Source organism: Squalius cephalus, assembly GCF_949319135.1.
Source record: "Squalius cephalus genome assembly, chromosome: 1".
Classification (NCBI taxonomy): domain Eukaryota; kingdom Metazoa; phylum Chordata; class Actinopteri; order Cypriniformes; family Leuciscidae; genus Squalius; species Squalius cephalus.
Genome location: NC_137122.1, coordinates 35,263,054 through 35,272,088, shown reverse-complemented (window position 1 = coordinate 35,272,088; position 9,035 = coordinate 35,263,054). Strand labels below are relative to the sequence as shown.

The window sequence follows — 9,035 nt, the reverse complement described above, 5'->3', positions numbered from 1 at the left end:
ATAGCACAAATAAGCGAGAGTCATAAATCTATTTACATATCCCGTGTTTCCCATCATTCCCACCTGCTGTGTTTGTGTTGCCACCAAAGCATCGTTCCCCATCAGCAGCCCCCGGTAAATCACAGCATATGGGGATGGCTTTGTGCTGATGTGCATGAATAAGTGCTCATAAACTGGGTGGGAAATTTACAAGTACACTGCTAGTGCTACAGCATGTCAGGAACAAATGAGAGCAGATACCAAGAGATTTGAATAGCTGCTTCTGCAGTTAAATGTTCATTGCGGTTCATATCTAACTGCTGACTTTGCTCAAATCAGCATTGTAAAGTAAAGCAGGGAAGCTTGAAATAATTCAGGAATTAACACGAATCCTAGCTGTATATAACTAACTAGGCCTCTTACCTGCAGGTGTAGTGAACGGCACCCTCTTGTGGTGGTTTTGGGTTTAGGAAGCCGAGCTGTCTCTGGCCTACAACAACAATGCCATTTGGAAATGGACAACCAGGAACAATCCGTCCATGATTTGGCTTTATTGGCGATTTGAAAGCCATCTTTACTTGGCCGAGGCCCTTAGACAGTCCAGGGAAATGTGCAGATAATGCATTATCTGACGAGGGGTGTCGTGTGCGTCGATTGTTTTGAATCAGAACTAACGTTACTGATTCGCGAATGACTCACTCTTTTGATTTATTTCAGTGCATCGTACAAAAACGTTTAGCAAAACGGTGTGGCTCGTTTCGCGATTCTGAATCATTCGGACAGCTTATATCACGTGCTGAGTAGTTGGAGCGGTTTGTAAGTAACGAGGGAGGGAGGGACGCGTATTTTTGAGACAAAACAATGGTAGGCTACTGACATATTTTAAGATATAGCCTATCAGTTTAAGTTGCTTTCAGTTAAAAAAAAAAAAAAAAAAAAACCCTCAAAGGCCATCTGTGAAACTGGGGTTAGGGTACAAAGGGGCTAAAGGCACACCTTAAAGGGTTAGTTCACCCAAAAATGAAAATTCTGTCAGTAATTACTCACCCTCATGTTGTTCCAACCCCGTAAGACCTTCGTCCATCTTCAGAACACAAATTAAGATATTTTTGATTAAATCTGAGAGCTGGATCTGTTCTCCATAGGCTTCTAAGGCATTATAACTTGCTGGCCCAGAAAATGTATTAAAGACAGTTAATATAGTCTTAAGTTTATAAAGCGACGAGAATACTTTTTGTGTGAAAAACAAAACAAAAATAATGACTTTATTCCACTATTAATTTCCTTCTCTCTGGGCCTCGAAGTTTTTTCACGTAGTATAACTGCGCAGCGCATATGTGTTGTACGTCACACGTAGGCTCACTATTGGCTGACGCTGGTCATGTGTGTGATGCGTGTGACGTACAACCTATTTTTTTTACAGTCTATGCCTACAACACAGATGCGCTGCGCAGTTATACTACGTGAAAAAACTCGAGGCCCAGAGAGAAGGAAATGAATAGTGGAGTAAAGTCGCTATTTTGGGGGGGTTTTGCACACAAAAAGTATTCTCGTCGCTTTATAAACTTAAGATTGAGCCACTGTAGTCACTTGGACTATATTAAAGGAGAACTCCGGTCAATTTTAACATTGAGCTCATTTTTTTGTACATTTGGAGTGCTGTCAATACAGAGAACAACGACAAAAATCGGTGTTGCCTACACCGTGTTATCCTCTTTTTAAAATTTGCACCCTGTTGACTTCAATGGGGCAAGTACTAAACCTGCTTTTAGCCTCTTAACATCCTTGATGTGAGCTCAATGTTAAAATTGACCGGAGTTCTCCTTTAACGATCTCTTTAATACATTTTCTGGGCCAGCAAGTTCCAATCACTTAGAAGCCTATGGAGGAGTGATCCAGCTCTCAAATTTAATCAAAAATATCTTAATTTGTGTTCTAAAAATGAACAAAGGTCTTACGGGGTTGGAACAACATGAGGGTGAGTAATTACTGACAGAATTTCCATTTTTTGGTGAACTAACCCTTTAAGAAAAATGTGTGTGTGTGTTTATTGAACATTGATGGAGCAACAGATTTTGTGTGAAAATTAATCATAAAAGTGGTTTGTTTGCTTAAAAATCATATAAATGTATAAAAGAGGTGGAAAGGTGGGGCTTTTACACCACACAGGATAAAAGGCTCACCAGCATGGGGCAAAAGGCACACAACTTGTTCAAAACAACGACTTAAGCAAGAACAAATTGGCCTATTTTGATAAATAAAATAATACATTTTGTTCAGTAAATATACTATCATTCACATAGGCCTATGTTGATTTTAAAAATACAGAAACAAAATTATTTTAAAAAGCAGCTAAAGAATGAGATTTACAGTAACAAATAAGTATTTTATTTTATGATAAGATTAACATATTTTAAAAAGATGGTTTCATTATAAATATGGTGATTATCTTTAAGTTGGACACCCAATTTGATTTACCATCTGAATCCAACCATGTTGTGTCAACAAATGGAAAAGTCAGCCAGCTGTATATTTTCATGTTAATTATTGTGCCTTTTACCTCAAATACCATACTTGCACATATTCTTCCGTTATTGAAAAACTGTTGCTTTAATTACCTTGAACAAAACTGAAAATCATTAACAAGAACTTTGTCACAAAATATCATCAATAACTGTATCGATTCTCATTTGCTTCATGAATCTACAACATTTTATGAAACATAAATATTAGATCAATTTATCACAGAATCAACTTTGCGCTGCTGCCCGTGATAGCATCAAGGATCAGACAAATATTCACGTGCATCATCAAAACTGGTTGTTAAAGTCCCAGGTGGTGAAAATCAAGTTTTTATGTTGTTTATATGTTTATGTGGTGTTTTTCATACACTTTAAGACAAACCATGTGCAAATTCATGTCAACACCATTGCTGAGTATTTTCTTTTTAAAACTGCAGTGATCTCAAGACTTCGGAGCCCCATACATGACATGCAAGAAAAAAAAGTAAATCATGTAAACACTTAATATGGGTTTGGTGCACACAGGGATAAAAAAGTACCCCATGTGTAAAATGAAATACTCTGCTGTATCTTTAATGCTGTGGGCCTAATTTTCTGCCAGAGGTCCTGGACATCTTGTTCAGATACATGGCATCATGGATTCGATCAAATACCAACAGATAAAAAATCAAAACCTGACAACCTCTGCTAGAAATCTTATAACGGGCCATGTTCGGATCTTTCAACAGGACAGTGATCCAAAAACATACATCAAAATAAAAAAAAATGGGTAACTGAGCACAAAACCAAGCATCTGCAATGGCAGTCCCAGTCCCTGACCTGAACCCTATAGAAAATGAGTGGGCTGAACTGAAGAGAAGAAGCGCCAACATGGATCTGGGAATCTGAAGGATCTGGAGAGATTCTGTATGGAGAAATGGTCTCTGATCTCTTGTCAGGTGTTCTCCAAACTCATCAGGCATTATAGGAGAGGACTCGGAGCTGTTATCTTGGCAGAAGGAGGTTGCAAAAAGTATTTAATAAAAGGGGGCAAATAATTGTTCCCAACGTGTTTTGGAGAAAAGCATTTATTTCATAATGTGATTTTGGGTATTTTCCCATTCAGGTGAATAGAGGCTATACTTGTTGTATGTATGACTAGAAAATAGACTGCAGAAGGCATTAAGATGGCCGCTTGAGTGAACTGACTTTGCCTGAACTCAGTAAGCTTATTGAGGCTAAACACTTGCCAGCACTGCGATTAATATGTGCTTCAGTCAAACAGACTACACTGTTAATTATTTCACTGTAAATTTACAATAAATTGCAGGTTAATAATTGCATGACTTTCACAGTAAGTTACCGTATCATTTTTACAGTAAATAATTGTGAAATGACAGCTGTTTACTGTGACTTCACAATAACTATGCCGTCATATTACTGTGATTTAGCAGTAAGCTGCTGTATAATTACTGTATTTTACTGTGCAATTACAGTTAGTCTATCATATTACTGTAATTTAACAGTAAGCTGCTGTAGAATTACTGTATTTAACCATGTCTATACTGTGATTTAGCATAAATGATGGACCAAACAAAACTGATAAAAACAATGGTTTAACTTTTATTTTTTTAGAAGAAAAATACATTTTAATAACAGGAATAAACACTGTGTAACATGAATGAACGAACACTGGGTAACATGAATGAACACTGGGTAACATGAATGTCTGTCAATATGTGTGTGAATGTGTTTACTGTGTTTACCATTATGTGATAATGGTACTTGAAAAATACAATTTAATAACAGGAATAAACACTGGGTAACAGGAATGAACACTGGGTAACAGGAATGTGTGTCTATGTGTGTGCACTGTGCATGTGTTTACTATGTGATAATGGTACTTCACAACGTAGGAGCTGAAAAGAGAAAGAAGGAGAGAGGGAAGAGAGAGTGAGAGAGGGAAGAAAAGACAAAAAGGTGGGAAAAGAGAGGGTTGCAGGTGTCTCGCTCCTTCCCTTGCAGCAGGCACCTGCATAGTATGGGTTCTGTCCACTATCTACAAAAGATAAGAAAGACAAAAAGTTTAAGTTACTCTGTGGTGCAAGTACCTGCAAGTATGGTACTCGCATTGTAAAACTAATCCTAAAATGTGTACAATTTAAGAAATTACAATTGTAAAACTCATGATAAATCAGATAAATCATGTGAATAGTACTATATCAATTAATATTAAATCAACAAACCAGAGGACTCTGAAAGTAACATGATTGAGGTTAAGCAAAAATTACATGACATGCGTACATAGTAATGCAACTCAGTAAGCCAGTAATGTGATGTAAATTTACACTTAAAACTATTGTAAAGTATGTCTGTAAATTTGACGTTTTTATTCTAACCTATCAATAACCTATAACATTGAAAAGGCATGTTTAATTCAAATAAACGTAAGAACAATGAATTTTAGACATTTTGCAGCCTGTCTAAACTCGTAGAACAGATTAAAGGGATAGTTTACCCAAAACCCCACCCTCATTCCAAACACGTTAGCCCTTCGTTCATCTTTGGAACACAAATTAAGATATTTTCTGACTCCTCCATGGACAGCAATTTTATTACCACTTTCAAGGCCCGGAAAGGTAGTGAAGATTGTTAAAATAGTCCATGTGACTACAGTGGTTCAATCTTAATGTTATGAAGCGATGCAAAAATACTTAATAGTGCGGAACGCACAAAAAGTATTCTCGTCGCATCATAGCAATAAGGTTGAACCACTGTAGTCACGTGGACTATTTTAACAATGTTTTTACTACCTTTCTGGGGCTTGAAAGCGGTTATAACATTGCAGTCTATAAGCGGGATCAGAAAGCTCTCGGACTTCTTAAAATTATCTTAATTTGTGTTGAAAAAAATTCTTATGTGTTTGGAACATCATGAGGGAGTGTAATTAATGAGAGACTTTACATTTTTGAGTGAACTAACCCTTTAATAGCTTAAGTAAACATCTTACTGCATAACTAATTCTAGCTTAAAACAGAGACAGTGTTTCGTTAGTCTGTTCTGAAGTTGGAACACAACTTACATTAGACTGACATCCATTCAAAGTCAATGAGCTTCCTGATCAGTGTACAGACTTGCTGGTTTATGTGTCCTCTCTGCCTCTTTGATTTTGTACCTGTCTCTGGGTTGATGCCCAAGAAGCACATATAAACAAAAAGACAGAGAAGAAAGATGTTAGTTTAATTCAAGTGGGATTAAAAAGGTTTCAGTTCCCAGTCATCACCTTCAGTGGGTCACTGCTGTTGCAGTACTGAGCAAAACTAAAGTTAGCTCAGTTTTAACAAGGTGACATTACTTGGATTCAATTAAACAGCAACCATTTAAATAACTTAACAGCAACTGAAAAACATTTACATCACAAACACACAGTCAAGAATAGTCCTGCAACAAAGTAAGTTAGATGTGTGTGATTTACCCAGGCAATGCATTTGCACACATCAATTTACATCATTTACACGTACTGTTTGCAGAGGATGGAGGAAGAGCCTGTTGCCAGTCCATCTCCATGTGGCTGTTTCTGCTTGTACTCTTCCTCCTCGAATTATTACCCGTTCACAGACAAAATGGCTCCTAATATCTCCAGATGTCGACCTGTTTTACTTTAGAATAGCACAGCTAACGAAGTTCCACTAATTCAGTGATAAACACATTTATTTTCCTATATCTTTTTTATAATAAAATGCACTTTATTTTTTCTGTTGACGAGACAGACAACGGCTGCTCCGTTTCACACACGGCAGAAAAATATGGACGACGCCGCCCAGCTAGCTAACGTTACTAATTTGAGATTAATTTATTCCACCTTTGCACAAATCCACAACATTATAATGTATCTAGTTGATCATAACTGTCATAATACACACATTAAGGCCACAGCTTACCTTATAACTTTATTTCCCGGTGGTAGAAAAATGCTGTGGGAAAAGAGAGAACGCTGTTAGAGTAACGAACGTTAACTAAGAAAAGCATTAAGAAAAGCTAAAGTTCAATTTTGACGGTGTAAGTTAGCTAACGTGAAGCCTCACAGTTAATAACTTAATACGGTACTACTAATACACTTATTAACACAACCAACGTCTGATTCAAATTTGCGCGCTCAAACCTAGACGCGAATCTGCTCCAGCTAAGTTACAAAAACATGAAACAGAACTTAACTAACGCTAATTTGGTTCATACTTTTAAATAACATGCAATTTCATATTAAAAACAGTCATCAAATTGACAAAGTTTGAAATTAAACACTTACCGCACTGAATCCGTCGAGTGAGACCATGGAGGAGATCAGGCCAGGGAGCTCCGGGGGAGCTCAGATGACGCAGTTGCAGCGCGAAAATGACGGAATTCACAGTAGTTTCTTGTAAAAGCCCCGCGCCTGCATTATTTTCACAGTAAAAGTCTAAATACGGTATTATATTGTGAAATATCACAGTTAAAGCCTGTGAAGTGGTAATAATGTAATTACCTGTGAAATATTACAGTTATATATTGTGAAATCCTGGAAATATTTTACAGTGTATGTTAAGGTGTTAATGGAGCACACTAGGGAGTATTAGAATACAGCATTAACCTTCTGATTACACACACCAAGTCTAGTGGGAAGAGTATCTAGCGTTAAATCCCTCCTTGTCTCTCCTCTTTTCGATAATGCTAATTGACATCTTTTAGCTGAGCAGATCCCAGGAAACATCAAAGCGTACGATTAAATTATCACAATTAGTCCACTGAAAGTCATTATCCAGCGATCATCCTAAATATCAGTCATGGGGATTGGGAAATGGAGGGAGGAGAGATGGGTGGAGAGCCGTTAGGGCGTCAAACAATGCAGTAGAGACAAAAAAAAAATAGAGATGGAGACGATAGGGAAAATTGGATGCTCATAATCCGATATTTCACGAAAGCTCATTTGCGAATTTGTGATGATGGTTATTCGCCTCAACTAATGCCTGAGTGACATGGGGAAGGCTTGTAGGAATGAAACATTCACACTGGATCTCTTCAGAGCAACACACACCACTCAGTGTGAGTAATGAGATGAATCCACTGGTTGCATCCGAAATCACAAAATAGTAGGCGAAAAACAGTGTGACAAAAGAAGTATGTCCGAATTCACAGTACTCATAAAAGAGTAGGCAAAAGGTACCCGGATGACCTACTCCTTCCGGCGAGATTCTGAAGTGTGCATACAATGGACACTTTACTATCCCATAAGGCGACATAGCGACATAACTGACACTGGTAGGTCACATGATAGTGACAACAGGCGAATGTAGTACATCCAGATTACATTCATACTATATAGAACATATGGTAGAGTGGGGGGAATGCTCTGTGGTGAGTCGACAGGTTCCTCTAGTCGAGCACTTGACAGACAGGTGAATTGAATTGCTCAAGACTCAAATGCTCGATAACATCATTCATTTCAGATTGAGATTTTGTAAACTCTTATAACTGACATAGAAACACTCAACAATCTTGCTGTCTGAGCAGTGTTGTGGTGAATTTGTAAGGTGAAAAAAAAAAAGATTGTCAAAGCCTTGAACTATCTTGCCTGAAAAGAAAGCGCTATATAGGTGCAAACCAAATATAGTTCAACCTCCATGAAACAATGTGGTGACAGAATGTATTCATTTGAACTGGAGGAACTGGAAAGCTTGTCATTGTTAACCTGAATGGAACCAAATACAGGTAAATCCTTTTTGAAGAGCTTTCAAATAGCCATATCACCCTGTAGCCCAAGACTGGTTTCCCACTGAAGCTAAGCAGCATTGAGCCTAGTCAGTACCTGGTCAGGGAGACCTCCTGGGAAAACTAGGTTACTGCTGAAAGAGGTGTTAGTGAGGCCAGCAGAGGGCGCTCACCCTGTGGTCTGTGTGGGTCCTAACGCCCCAGTATAGTGACGGGGACACTATACTGTCAAAGAGCACCGTCCTTCGAATGAAACGTTAAAACGAGGTCCTGACTCTCTGTGGTCATTACAAATCCTGTAAAAATCCCGTGTAACCCTGGCATCCTGGCCAAATTTGCCCATTGGCCTTTGTCCATCATGGCCTCCTAATCATCCCCATATGATTGGCTCTATCACAGCTGGTGTGTGGTGGGCGTTCTGGCGCAATATGGCTGCCGTCGCATCATCCAGGTGGATGCTACACATTGGTGGTGGTTGAGGAGATCCATATGTAAAGCGCTTTGAGTACCTAGAAAAGCGCTATATAAATGTAATGCATTATTATTATTATTGTTTCAGTCAGCTAAAGATCTGCAGGATAAAGACCGGACGGGTTCAGAAGGGATTCTGAAGGCGGTTACATTTTGTGAATAACCTTAAATTCGGGTGTTGGCTGGTTAATTAATCTATCAGCACCAGTTGTTTGTGAAATGGTTGGACTGCTGGGTATGTAAGGAATATAAGAGAATATCTTAACCATACGATGTGATGAACATCAGGCTGTTTCCACAGCATTAGATCCTTCCATCAAAGCTTAAGGTTATATGTAG

General features: G+C 38.3%; 1 long non-coding RNA gene across 1 annotated transcript; it reads right to left on the bottom strand.

The window, feature by feature from the left end:
• Positions 1-4,424: 4,424 nt before the first annotated feature.
• LOC307157336 lies at positions 4,425-6,886 on the bottom strand. Its single transcript, XR_013820937.1, has 4 exons — positions 6,787-6,886; positions 6,422-6,454; positions 5,563-5,661; positions 4,425-4,539 (listed from the first exon to the last, which is right to left on the bottom strand). It is a non-coding gene; the product is annotated as an uncharacterized lncRNA (long non-coding RNA).
• Positions 6,887-9,035: the final 2,149 nt, after the last annotated feature.